This window comes from Pristiophorus japonicus, unplaced genomic scaffold (assembly GCF_044704955.1).
Source record: "Pristiophorus japonicus isolate sPriJap1 unplaced genomic scaffold, sPriJap1.hap1 HAP1_SCAFFOLD_30, whole genome shotgun sequence".
NCBI classification, from domain to species: Eukaryota; Metazoa; Chordata; class Chondrichthyes; family Pristiophoridae; genus Pristiophorus; species Pristiophorus japonicus.
In genome coordinates, this window is record NW_027252779.1 from 11,434,207 (window position 1) to 11,448,666 (window position 14,460).

General features: G+C 42.3%; 1 non-coding gene across 1 annotated transcript; it reads right to left on the reverse strand.

Annotated features, from left to right (window-relative positions):
* Nucleotides 1–1,168: 1,168 nt before the first annotated feature.
* Nucleotides 1,169–1,242, reverse strand: trnai-aau (transfer RNA isoleucine (anticodon AAU)). Its single transcript has one exon. It is a non-coding gene; the product is annotated as a tRNA-Ile (tRNA).
* Between the last annotated feature and the right edge of the window lie 13,218 nt (nucleotides 1,243–14,460).

Sequence of the window (14,460 nt, forward strand, 5' to 3'; positions counted from 1 at the left end):
ACTGGAGAGTTTATAACTGTTTGAGACTTAACAATACTGATGTTGAATATCGGTTAGATCAATCACTCCATGAATTCACTGCTGGGAAATTCAGAGCTTGTAAATTGCCTGTGAACGCTAAACATAGACACACAGTGAGCCAATGTGCAATCTAGGAGGGGCCCAGGCCAAATGAATGCTCGGGATAAGTTATCAGTGGCCATGGCCCAGGCATTCACTGATTCCAGTCTTGCAGACGTTGCTAAGTTTAAAATGCTGAATATTTCCACACTGGCAATGCATTGACAGATGGTAAGCTAGAGTGATGTGCCGCAAAAATGTACACGGAAGGCTAAAGTTAGCCATGATTGGCAACATTTACGGTGTCAATCAGCACCAGTTGAGCGAGAGCGAGATCTCCTCATTTACTGCTGACTTTGAAACGGAAGGCACAGAAGTGTGTGCTGTATCACTACAACGAATGATGCGCTGCTGATGGTTGGGGCAGCAAGAGTGCAGTGAGCTGTGAATTTGTTCAGGAACAGCCTTGCAGGTCAAACGGCCGAAAATACAATGTTCCCTGACCGGGAATCGAACCCGGGCCGCAGCGGTGAAAGCGCCGAAACCTAACCACTAAACCACCAGGGAAGCTGCTGCACATTTGCTTGCCAACAAGCAGACCAACACAGTCTTTCCTGCTTGCTCCTTCCAAAGTCTCACCACTTTCGCGCCAGGTAAAACTGTTCGTAGCAAATGGCATTTTTTGTGGAGAACACCAAAGATATGTCCGCGCATCCGCAGCATCACGTGCGGGTAGGCATCCACTGAAATCTATTTCATTCTGTCCTTTTCTCGGGATTTTTCACTCTCGGTGCCGGGTGAACATTTCATTTAGTGTTTTTGTCCTGAACTGCAGTCTTTTGCCCATCTCCAGGCGACAGAACCGTTCTGGCTGTCTGTTCCTACTCTTGAGCATTTACGGGAACAGGCCTCCGGTTCATCGTTTATCAGCAAACCAAGAAACAGAAATAAACAGAAAGATGTGCCTCTCCACCCCGTCGTCAAGTAGCAATGACTGTTATTCCAAATAATTCCCAACCCTTGTGATTCTGTGTGGATTTGTTTCATTATAAAGATTTGATTTTCAACGTGACTAAAAACCGAATAAAAATTATGAAAAACACTGGAATGGCCCGTACGGGGATCGAACCCGCGACCTTGGCGTTATTAGCACCACGCTCTAACCAACTGAGCTAACCGGCCACAAGTTTTGTTAACGTTGCGTGAAAGCTCACTCTGCGGGGATTGTGTTTCCAACTCACACTGGATGACAGATTTACTGCATAAACATTGAACGCATCACATCGCTTAAACATTGTTCACTGTTCATCTACAACACTGCGCAGAGTGTAAATAGAACGAAACAGAAAAAGAGCGCTAAATCTAAAAACAATTCATGTTGAAAATTATCACGTAAGCGCTGAACAGCCCATCCCTCAAGCACTGTTCCGATATAAAATCAGACACTACCGTTAGAATGAAGGGAACGCGAAATAACCAGAACTTGCTGAAACACGGAATTAGAACCTGGAACCATCTGGATCTTCAGTCAAACGCCTTCCCAACTGAACTATTTCGGCCTGACAGTGAACGAAGCAAAATTTTCTCACACCTTTTTGAAAGAAATCCTGACTCCGGAAGGAATTGCCCCGCCCACTCAGTCCTCATTTGGGGGCAATGGGTCCCAAACACATCTCGGAGTTCAGGTTGTGTTAATGTAATGTATAATGATACCGAAAATTGTAATGCTCATGTTCCGTTATCACTGCCACGATCCAGGTAGTGGTCTTGTACACGTTGCTAAGTTGAAAATGTGCATTTTTTCGCACTGGCAATGATTGGACTAATACCTGTGCTGTGATCAACTATGTTGCTTAGGGTGATGTCGTGCAAGAAGGTAATGGAAGCCTAATGATAATTGAGATTGTTCTCACACTGCAGTTAAATGTTGGCAAACTTACAGTGTCAATCAGCAATTCTATTTCGATATGTTGATTTAATCTTCTGCTGAAGTGTTCATAAAGAAACAAAGCTTGCACAACAGGCTCGATTTCACAGTCTTGAAGACACAGTGAAATACACAGGAGAGATTATAACTGTTTGTGAAAATAAAATGTCATTAAAATATTCCGTTCTTTTCTCGACACTGGTGGGGTGTTAAAATGAGAGGGGCCGAAGTCCCACTTAGCCGCACTGACCCCGAGCCAAGGTGAAATTATAACAGGTTCAGTCCAAAGCAGTGATATGCTGAAGAGAGATAAGAGTCGAATCAAGGAGAGATATAACGATACTGATGTTAAATGTCGGTTAGATCAAGCACTCCATGAATTCTCTGATGGGAAATTCAGAGCTTGTAAATCGCCTGTGAACGCTAAACATAGACACACAGTGAGCCAATGTGCCATATCGGAGGGGCCCAGGCCAATTGAATGCTCAGGATAAGTTATCTGTGCCCATGGTTCAGGCATTCACTGATTACAGTCTTGCACACGTTGCTTAGTTTAAAATGCTGAATATTTCCACACTGGCAATGCATTGACTGATGGGAAGCTAGAGTGATGTGCCGCAAAAATGTACATGGAAGACTAAAGTTAACCATGATTGGCAACATTTACGGTGTCAATCAGCACTTGTTGAGCAAGATCTCGTCATTTACTGCTGAATTTAAAACGGAAGGCACAGAAGTGTATACTGCATCACTACAATAAATGATGCGCTGCCGATGGTTGCGCCAGCAACAGTGTGGTGAGCTGTAACTTTTTTCAGGAAGTGCCTTGCAATTCAAACGGCCGAAAATACAATGTTCCCTCACCAGGAATCGATGGCGGACCGTCGCAATGAAAGCGCCGAATTCGAACCACTAGACCACCAGGAAAGCTGCTACACATGTCCTTGCCAATAAGCAGACCAACCCAGTCTTTCCTGCTTGCTCCTTCCAAATTCTCACCACATTCGCGCCAGGGAAAACTGTTCGCAGCAAATGGCATTTTTTGTGGAGAACACCAAAGATCTGTCCGCGCATCCACAGCATCACGTGCGGGTAGGCATCCACTGAAATCTATTTCATTCTTTCCTTTTCTCGGGATTTTTCACTCTCGGTGCCTGGTGAACATTTCATTTGGTGTTGAGGTGGAAGATCATGATCTAATTGAGTGGTGGAGCAGTCTCAAGGGTCAGAATGTCCCACTCCTGCTGCTGATTCTATATACTTATATTCTCTCTTGCTTTTTCTTCGTAGCCCGGGATTTTTCTCCAGTCATCTGTTTATCCAATTCCGTTTTGAAAATTACTATTTGATCTGCTTCCACCAAACTTTCAGGCAGTCAAATTCAGATTACAATAACTTGCTGCGGAAGAAAAAACTTACCTCGCCTCTGAATCTTTTGCCGTTTATCTTAAATCTGTTTCTTCTGGTACCGTCCATTCCGCCACTGGAAAATGTTTCACCTTGTTCTCTCCATCAAAACTGCTCATAATTTTGAATCCCGCTATTATGTCTCCGATTCACCTTCTCTGCTCTGAGGAGAAAAATCCCAACTTCTCTTTTCTCTCCGTGTAACTGAAGTAATTCATTCCCAGTACCTTTCTAGTAATTCTCCTCTTTGATCTTTCCAAACCGTTAACACGCCAACTAAAGCGTGCTGCCCAGAATTGGGAATAATTTAAATCACGGAATAATATTTGGCCAGTTTTTGCAATTCCCGAAGTTATTTAACTGAAATTTGCTGTTAAAGTACGGGAACAGGACACCGGTACAGGAATAATGGACCGAATGGCTTCCTGCTGCACATGCAAGATCCCATGACTCTGTGAGCGTGCGAACGTCAGCAAGGAAAGGTTTTTCTTGGAAAAAATCGGAGTGTCCATATCAGGCTTACAGCTCCCACGGTCGCACCGTGTGCCGGTCATTTAATTAAAGACAAATACTTATCTAAACCCACAGAACAAACCTCCTCAGCTGGTAGAAAGGAGTAAAGTATTTAAAACTTGCCCAGCGCATTTATCACTCTGGCTGTGGGTGGAGTGAAAGGTTGCACAGTCACAGTCATTTCCAAATTAATTCTATGAAACTGTTTTTGCTGACTGAAGCATTGCAAATGTTACAGCTTTGAACAAATAGGGACTGGGATAAACCTGGCAACTACAAACCTCACAGTCTAAGGTCAGTGGTGAGGAAACCTTTAATGTCAATAATGCTTGGCAAAATTAATTGGCCATGGGGAACAATGCGATAATATATGAAAGTCATCTCGCATTTGATAAAAGGCAAATCGTGTTTGTCTAACCGGATCGCATTCTGTGCTGAATTAGCGGATTGTGTTTCTGATGCTACTGTGCTTGATGTTGTGTACCTGGACTTTCAACAGGCATAATCGACTTGTAAGCAAACCTAACTCCCATGGGATTAAAGGGAGAGTGACAGCATTGATCCAAATTTGCCAAAAGGTCATAAGGCAGAGGGTTGTTTCTTCTAACAGGAAGGAGGTACACAGCGGTGTTACTTGGGACCACGGCACATTATTATCTCCAGTAATAAAATTAATTTGGGTGTAAAAGACATAATTCAAAGGTTTCAGAAGATAAAAATCTCGGAAATGTAATAAAAAATAAGTTAGCTGAGAACATAATTCAGGAGGATAACAGACTGATAAAATGGGCAGATACGTGGCCGATAATATATAACACAGTAAAGTTTGAACTCATATATTTTGGTAGAGACAATGAGGGGAGACACTATATACTAAATTGTGTAATTTAAACGTGGTGTATGTACACACAACATTGAAAGTAACAGGACACGTTGAGAAGGCTTCCAAACAGTATGAGTTAATCGGATTTATTTACACATAGAATAGAAAGCAAAGACGGTGTGTGAAACATTTAAAACACACTGGGCCTCAGCTGGAGTATTTTGTTTAAGTCTGGGGACCACACGTTGGAAGGATGCTAATGCCTTCGACATCGTGCAGACGAGATTCAGTGGAATGGTACTGGGGATGAGGGACTTCAGTTACATTGAGGGACTGGAGAAGCAGGGGTTGTTCTCCATGTGCAGAGAAGTTTCAGAGCAGATGTTCATCATCATAGACAGTCCCTCGAAATCGAGGAAGACTTGCTTCCATTCTAAACATGAGTTCTCAGGTGACTGAACTGTCGAACACCGGAATTACAGTCTCTGTCACAGGTGGGGCAAACTGTCTTTCAAGGAAAGGGGGATGAGTGGGGTGGCTGGTTTGCCGCACACTGCTTGTTTTCTGCCTGCTCTCGGCGATGAGAATCGAGGTGCTCAGCGCCCTTCCGGATTCTCTTCCTCCACTTAGGGCGGCCTTTGACCAGGGACACCCAGGTGTCGGTGGGTTGTTGCATTTTATACTCAAATCCTCTCGCGATGAAGGCCAACATGCCATTGGCCTTCTTCACCGTCTGCTGTACCTGCAGGCCAACTGTCAATGACTGATGTACAATGACACGCAGGTCTCGTTGCACCTCCCCTTTCCTAATCTGTCACCATTCATATAATAATCTTCCTTCTTGGTTTTGCCACCAAAGTGGATAACCTCACATTTATTTACATTATACTGCCTCTGCCATGCATTTGCCCACTCACATAACCTGTCCAAGTCACCCTGCAGCCTCTTAGCATCCTCCTTACAGCTCACACTGCCAACCAGCTTAGTGTCGTTTGCAAACTTGGAGATATTACGTTCAATTCCTTCGGCTAAACCATTAATGCATATTATAAATAGCTGAAGTACCAGCACTGAACCTTGCGGTACCCCACTAGTCACTGCCTGCTATTCTGAAAAGGATCTGTTTATGCCTCCTCTTTTATTCCTTTCTACCAACCAGTTCTCTGTCCATGTCAATACATTACCCTCCATAACATGTGATTTAATTTTGCATACTAATCTCTTGTGTGGGACCTTGTCAGAAGCCTTTTGAAAGTCCAAATACACCACAACCACAGGTTCTCCCATGTCCACTCTACTAGTTACATCCTCAAATAATTCTAGAATATTTGTCAAGCTTAATTTCCCTTTCATAAATCCGTGCTAACATGGACCGATCATGTCACTGCTTTCCAAATGCGCAGCTATTAAATTTTTTACAATTGATTACAACATTTTCCCCACTGCCAATGTCAGGCTAACCGATCTATAATTCCCTGTTTTCTCTCTCCCTCCTTTTTTTTTTAGAAATTTCGGTTACATTAACTACCCTCCAATCCATAGGAACTGATGCAGAATCTACTGAATGTTGGAAAATGACCACCAATGCATCCACTATTTCTAGGGACACTTCCTTAAATACTCTGGGATAGAGACTTTTAGGCCCTGGTGATTTATCGGCTTTCAACCCCATCAATTTCCATAACACAATTTCCTGACTAATAAGGATTTCCTTCAGTTCCTCCTTCTCACTAGACCCTCAGTTCCCAGTATTTCAGGAAGGTTATTTTGTGTCTTCCTTCGTGAAGACGGAAGAAAACTATTTGTTCAATTTGGTCTGCCATTTTTTTTCCTCATTATAAATTCATCTGATTCTGACTGCAAGGCACCTACTTTTGTCTTCACTAATCTCTTTCTTTCCATATATATATAGAAGCTTTTGCTGTCAGTTTTTATGTTCCCTGCAAGCTTACTCTCATACTCTATTTTCCCCCTCCTAATTAAAGCCTTTGTCGTCCACCTACTGAATTGGAAATTTCTCCCAATCGTCAGGTTTGCTTCTTTTTCCGGCCAATTTATATGCCTCTTTCTTGCATTTAAAACTATCCCTAATTTCCCTTGTTAGCTACGATTGAGCCACCCTCCCTGTTTTGTTGTTACGCCAGACTGGGATGTACAATTGTTGAAATTCATCTATGTGATCTTTAAATGTCTGCTGTTGTAGCTTCTCATCCCGCACTGAGATTATCAGCTTTTACTGTATGACTAAACAGCTTTCAGTTCCTACTTTGCACAGCCAGCTAACAAACTAATGTCGATTGCTCATCTTCCACGGGACATATTAATGGTGGCAGATGGACTCAGTAATTGCCATTTTTCATAATTTGATTGAATTTAATGATAAGACATAGAACCAATGCATAATATTTCATAGCTGATGTGTCAGTTCTGTCTGAGTGGGTACCACTGTTGCCTGTGTGGAAGAAGGCTCTGCGTTTAAGCCCAACTTCCAGGCCAACACTCCCAATTACATATGGAGGTTCTGCTGCACTGTCAGAACTCTTGCATATAATACATTAATCAGAGGGCCCTGTTTGCTCTCTCCGTAGAAACCCTATTTTCCAAGAAGAAGACGGGATTTCTTCCGATGTCCAGTCAATATTTAACCCTTAACCAACATCTTTGATAAATAAACAGATTATCTGCTAATTTGCACATTGCTGTAATGGGAGCTTGCTGTGTACAATTTTTCTGGTGCGTTTCCTCCATAACAACATTGACTACATTTGACAAATAGTTAATTGGCTGTGAAGTGCTGTGGGACTTTGAGTAATTTAAATTGCGATATAAATGCACGCCTTTCTTATGATTTCGACATGTAATTGTTCGTACTGAATATCACCAAAAGTCTCCAACTGCAGTGATAGCGTAAACTTGGCACGTCTCCATTTCAAATTCCAAATCAGCAGTTCACCAATATTCTACAGAGAAACACAAAATCTGCAAATATACATCAAGTTCAGCAAAGGTTCACCATTGACATCTTTCATAGATTTCGTCAATGTTTCATAACTACTGCTGTTTGGCCCTAACTGCAGCCTTTGATTTCATACATATCATCAGTATTTCCAACTGATGGGCAATTCTCTCCACAACAATGAGGTGAAACAACAACAACAATGTATATAGCATCTTTAATGTAGTGACACGTCCCAAAGCGCTTCACGGGTGTATTATGTGAAAAAAACATTTGAAACCGAGCCGCATAAGTAGAAATTAGTTCAGGTGACCAAAAGCTTTCAAAGGGGATATGTTTAAAGCAGAGTCTTCAAGGAGGAAAGAGCGATAGAGAGGTGGAAAGGCTTAAGCAGGGAGTTCTAGAGTTTGGGGCTGGGCAACAATGGTTGAGCGATTATCATCAGGGATGCTCTAGAGGGCAGAATTAGAGGAGCGCAGACATCTTGGGGGGATTGTGGGCTGGAGGAGATGACAGAGATAGGGAGGGACGAGGCCATGGAGGGATTTGAAAATAAGGATAAGAATTTTGAAATAGAGGCGTTGCTGAACCAGAAGCCAATGTAACTCAGCGAGCACAGGGTTGACGGGTGAGCAGAAATCAAACAGATTCTAATGACCAAATCGATGGAATGCGGTTAAAATGTGCATTGACCAACGGGTGGTGCCTCATTCGGAAATCCTTTCGTTGAGCGAATCCAAAGCCACCGTCCTCACAGGAACCATATGGACTTTCCTAATTCTACTGATGAGTTAATTCGCACACTGCTTTGCCTGTTTAGAAGGGTATGGAAGGATGAGATCAAGTGAGTGGGAGTGGACTGATGTGGAGCTTGAACACCGCGCACACCAGTTATGGGAAATGATCAGTTACTGTGCTGAATCTTCAATTGTTCTCTGTGTCTCTTCCATATTGTTGATAGGAATTTAATTGTCATCTGAGTTTCCAAGTTAACTATCAAATTTGGCAAAAAGTACAATATTGTGGCATTCCTATTGGAAGTATATCAGCTGATAAATATAAGATCAGTTCACAATTGCAGAAGGGTAAAGTTCTTCACGGTAAATAGCGAAAGGGCAACTGAGTAGTTTCTATTGCCAATAACTACCTGACCCCTTGAGGTGGACACCACCCAGGACTGTAAAATAAGGAAGGAGCGACTCTACTTCTCCTTGCTGCAGTGGGCACCGGATTTTAGGAACATAGGACAGGAAGAGCATATTCAGACCCTCGATACTGTAATATAGCCACAGGAGGATGCAATTCTGCCCTTCAATCCTATTTCATAGGAAAAGGAGCAGGCCATTCTGCACCTGAAGCCTGTTAAATAGGAACAGACATATGCTGTTCAGGCCCTCGCTACTGTTATATAGGAAATGGAGAATTACCTTTTGCCCCCACAACCGCCTGCCGGAGCCTGCTACATAGCAACAGGAGGATGCCGTTCAGCTCCTCGAGCCAGTTTCATCGGAACAGGAGGAGGCCATTGACCCCTTCACACCTGTTACATATGAAGAGGAGGAGGCCATTTAGATTTTTCGGAACACTTACTTAGGAACATCAGGATGCCATTCAGTCCCTCGCAATGTTTACATAGGAAAAAGAGCCGGTTAATTACCCGCTCATGCCTGTTACATATGAACAGGAGGATGCCACTAACTCGCTCACGTCTGTTACACGGGAACAGAAGGCAGCTGTTCAGCCCCTCCAGCCTGCACCACCATTGAGTTAGATAATGGCTGATCGATATCTCAATTGCATTTTTACGCTTTTACTCCAAATCCCTCAAAATGTGTCCAACATACATCTATCCATCCTGTAATCAAATGCTTCCTATTGGCCTCCTCGGTGCTCTTCATCTTTGTGCCATAACTGTGTACATTTATACAGAAATTTAGCCCATAATCTCATACTCCTTTTCAGTATTTCAATTTAAGGCTGCAATCCACCATAAACGTTGACAGTCTCTTTGGGAACTATTAAGAAATGACCATTTCATTCTGATCTTAATCCACACAGAAGGGGTAAAACAGGATGCGAATGAACTGAACACTTGCATTGGATAAGGACATATTCGCCCAATGAGAATAGTGGTATGGGATTTGTTTACATGATTGAGGTCGCCAGTTGTCATTGAAACATATAAAGAACGAAGCCCTATTTATAAACATGATTCACAATATTAGATCATCCCAAAGTGCTTTACAATCAATTCAGCGCTTTGTTTTTAAGAGTGTAGTCAATATTGTAAATGGGAAACACGGCAGCCAATTTGCACAGAGCAAGCTCCCACACATAGCGATCTGATCATAAACTGTTAATCTGTCTTTTTTAATTATGTTAGTTGAGGGACAAATGCAGGCCCGAACACCAGGGTGAACTCTAGTGCTCTACTTGCAATAGTGCCATGTATCATTAAAGTCCATCTGAGAATGAAGTCTGGGCCGGGTTCTCCCGAATCATCCAAAAGCCGGAATTGCTGACAGAAGAGCGCTCCCTCAATACTGTCAATGGAAGTGCCGGATCCCATTTGCTTTATGAACTTCTCTGCTAATTTGGCCAGCCAAAATCGAACATTAGGAATTGGAGAATGATTTACTGTTCTCCTGTCACACCTGCCCGCCAGAGCCTGCTAAAATGCCAAACATTTATGAAAGAACTCCCGCAGGTCTCTCTGCTCTTGCACCCCCTTTAAAAGTGTACATTTCAGTGTTTATGGTCTCTCCTCATTCTTAGTACCAAATCTATTCCCCCACACTTCTCTGCTTTGAATAATGTTTGAAATGTGCCCGTCTATTCCATCAGCCCGCCGATGTGTTTTAAAGTCTATCACTATCTTCCTCACTGCGAACTATACTTCTAAGTTTTGTATAATCTTCAAATTTCAAAAATATGTCCCCCGTGTTCCCAAGAGCAAGTCAGTAATGTATATCAGAAACAGCAGGGGTCCTGGCAATAAACCTTGGGAATGCCACGTGATTACTCTATCTTACGTTTCCTTTTATTTCTGCTTTTAGTTTTTAATACGCAACATTATCAAACCTCTCCCACTGAAGGGATTGCTAATCTTGACACGTCTCAGTTTCAGTCCCATCTAAAGTGTTCAACAAGATGATATTTTTACAAAGCAAAGCAGAATCTGCACGTTCACTTGAGGTTTCACCACAGTTCTGCTTTGAGATCTTTGGCAGCTTTTGTCAAATTGTCATAACTAGTTACATTATTGCCAAAATGCAGCTTTTAATCTCATGCACATTGTTAGTATTTCCATCTGATGGGGCAATTCTCTCCGCAACCGGGGCATATTGATCAACGAGATTATAATGATCGGGAAGTGTAATTGGACCTAACCAGGGAGTCCAGTGTTTGAGCAGATACAAGCCCAACATTTTTAAAAGGCCAAGATTGCATTTTTCAATTCAAGCATTCAATTAATTCACATTGTGCTTTGTGTGTTTAGAAGGTTATGGTGATAGCGTTAGATGTAGATGGCTGGGAGAAGGCACCTGCGCAGCTTAAACACTGACATGCTCCAGTTGGAGGAACTGGTCTTTCACTGTGCTGTACGTTGGGTGTAAGTATATCTTCAATATGGTTGTTGAGAACCATTTATGGTCATGTGAGATTCCAAATTAAGATTCGAATTTGGAAAAGGAGTAGAGAATTATGGCATTCCGATTGGAGGTAGCCAGGCGGATGTGATGAAGGTCAGTTCCCAAATGAAGAGGGCGCTGCTCTATATGGTAAATGGTAATTGGTCTTCTGAGTAGCTTTTATTTCCAATAACTACCTGATCCCTTCAGGCGGTCACCACCCAGGACATGTTAAATAAGGAAGGAGCGATCGTATCTGCCCCTGCTTAAGGGGGAAACCATATGCTCACTCACACTTATAACAATATTGAAACAGCAGGAGACCAATCAAACCCTCGATATTGTTACATAGAAAGAGGAGGAGGCCATTCCGCTGATCGATACTGTTACATAGGAAAAGGAGGAGGCAATTCTTCTCCTCAAGGCTCTTACACAGCTACACAAATAGTTTGCTCTGTCCCCCGATACATTTACATATGAATTACAGAATTATTTTTTGCTGTCCCGTCACGCCCGCCCGCCAGAGCCGGCTACAGCTTCAAACATATTGGGAAATTACACCCCCAGTTCTCTCTGCTTTTGCACATATTTAAGATTGCACAGTTTAGTGTGTATGGTCTCTCCTTCGTCTTCGTACCAAATGTATCACCTCACAATTCTCTGCGTTGAATTATATTTGAGATGTGTCCGTCTATTTCACCAGCCTCTCTATGTCTTTTTAAGTCTATCACTATGTACCTCACTGTTTACTACACTCCTAAATTTCCTATCATTCGCAAATTCCGAAATTGTGACCTGTAGCCCCAAGATCAAGTCATTAATGTATATCAGAAACCGCAGTGCTCCGAGTAGTAAACCTTGGGGAACGCCTCTCAATATGTCTATCTTTCTTTTGTTTTTATCTCAAATTTTAAATTTTACTGTACAATACCACCAAGAGTCCCCACTGAACTAATTGCTTAATCTTGTCACATCGCAGTTTCAATTCCATTTAAAGTTTTTAGACAGCATGATTTATTTTCAAAGCAAAGCAGACTCTGTACGCACACAAGAGGTTTCACAACACTTCGGCTTTGAGATCTTTCACAGCTTTGACAAATTGTCATGACACATTGTTGCCAAAATTCAGCTTTTAATCTCATGCACATCGTTAGTATTTCCATCTGATGGGGCAATTTTCTCCGCAACCGGGACATATTGATCATCGAGAACTGGGCGTCTAATTTCCCAATATGTTTGGGAAGTGTAAATCGACCTAAAAAGGGAGTCCTGTGCTTGAGTAGATACAAGCCCGCAATTTTTAATGGGCCAATATTGCATTTTTCAATTGAAGTATTGAGTTAATTCACATCGTGCTTTGTCTGTTTCGAAGATTATGGTGATGTAGTTAGATTGAGACGTGCAGCTTAAACTCTGGCGTGCGCCGGTAAGGAGAAAGGGCCTGTCACAGTGCTGCACGTTGGGTGTAAGTATATCTTCCATATGGTTATTGTGCGTAATGTAAAGGTCATGTGAGATTCCAAGCAAGCTTTCAAGTTAACCTGGAAAAGTAAGACAGTATTATGTATTCCGATTGGAGGTAGCACGGTTGGTGAAAAGATCAGTTCCCAAATAAAGATGGCACTGCTGCTTATGGTAAATGATGATTGGGCCCCTGAGTAACTTCTATTTACAGTAACTATCTGAGCCCTTGAGGTGGTAACCACCGAAGGCCTGTCAAATAAGGAATTAGCGATCTTACCTTTCCTGGCTCCAGGTGTACTCCACATCCTCATTCACACTAAAAGGAAGATAGGGACAGGAGGAAATGTTCGGCTCATAGATACTGTTACATACGAAAAGTCGGAGGCTGTTCCGACACGCGATACTGTTACAAAGGTACAGCAGGATGACATTCAAATCCTCGATACTGTTATGTAGCAAAAAGGAGGTCATTTTTCACCGCTTACATAAACAAACAAATAGGCTGCTCTGTCCCCCGATATTGTTACATAAGAGCTGGAGAATGTCTTTCTGCTCTCCTGTTACGCCCACCTGCCGGAGCTTGTTAAAACTTCAAACATTTGTGACATCACCCCCAGGTCTCTCTTAACTTGCACCCATTTAAAATTGTACAGTTTAGTGTGTATGGCCACTCTTCATTCTGAGTACCAAATGTATCACCTCACTCTTCTCTACTTTTACTTATATTTGAGATGTGTACATCTATTCCACTAGCTTGTCTATGTCTATTTAATTCTATCACTGTATAACTCACTTTTAACTACACTTCTAAGCTTCGTATCATCTGCAAATTCTGAAATTGTAGACTGTACCAAATAATTAATTTATATAAGAAACCGCAGTGCTCCTAGTACTAAGCCTTGGAGAACGCCACTCGATATGTCTATATTTCTTTTGTTTTTATTTCAACTTTTAATTGACAGTGCACAATATCACCAAGAGTACCCACTGAAGTAATTGTTTAATCTTGGCACCTCTCAGTTTCAGTTCCTTCAAGATGATTTTTTTTGCAAAGCAAAGCAGTCTCTGCATGCACACATGCGGTTTTACGACAGTTTCCGCTTTGAGATCTTTCACAGCTTTTGTCAAATTGTCATAACTAGTTACATGTTTGCCAAAATTCAGCCTATAGTCCCATGCACAGTTAGTATGGGGCAATTCTCTGTGCAACCGGGACATATTGATCAACGAATTTCAAATAGCAATATTGAAACATTAGGTGATCATTCAAACCCTCGCTACTGTTACCTAGGAACACGGGAGACCATTCGGCTCATCGGTATTCTTACATACGAAAAGGAGGAGGCCATTCCGATTGGAAGTAGCCTGGTGGATGAGAGGAACATCAGTTCCCAAACTATCCGATCCATTCTGGTGGTCAGCCTAAAGAATGAGCGATTGTATCTGTCCTGGATGCAGGGTGAGACCACATGCTCACTGGCACTAATAGGAACATAGGAAGATAAGTAGACCATTCAAACACTCGATACTGCTCCACAGGAAGTGGATAATACATTCTGCTCTCCCGTCATAGCCGCCTGCCGGAGCCTGCTACAATGTGAAATAATTTTGTAGGAACTCCCCCAACTTTCTCTGTTGTTGCACAGCCTTTAAAATATTACATAAGAATGTAAGAAAT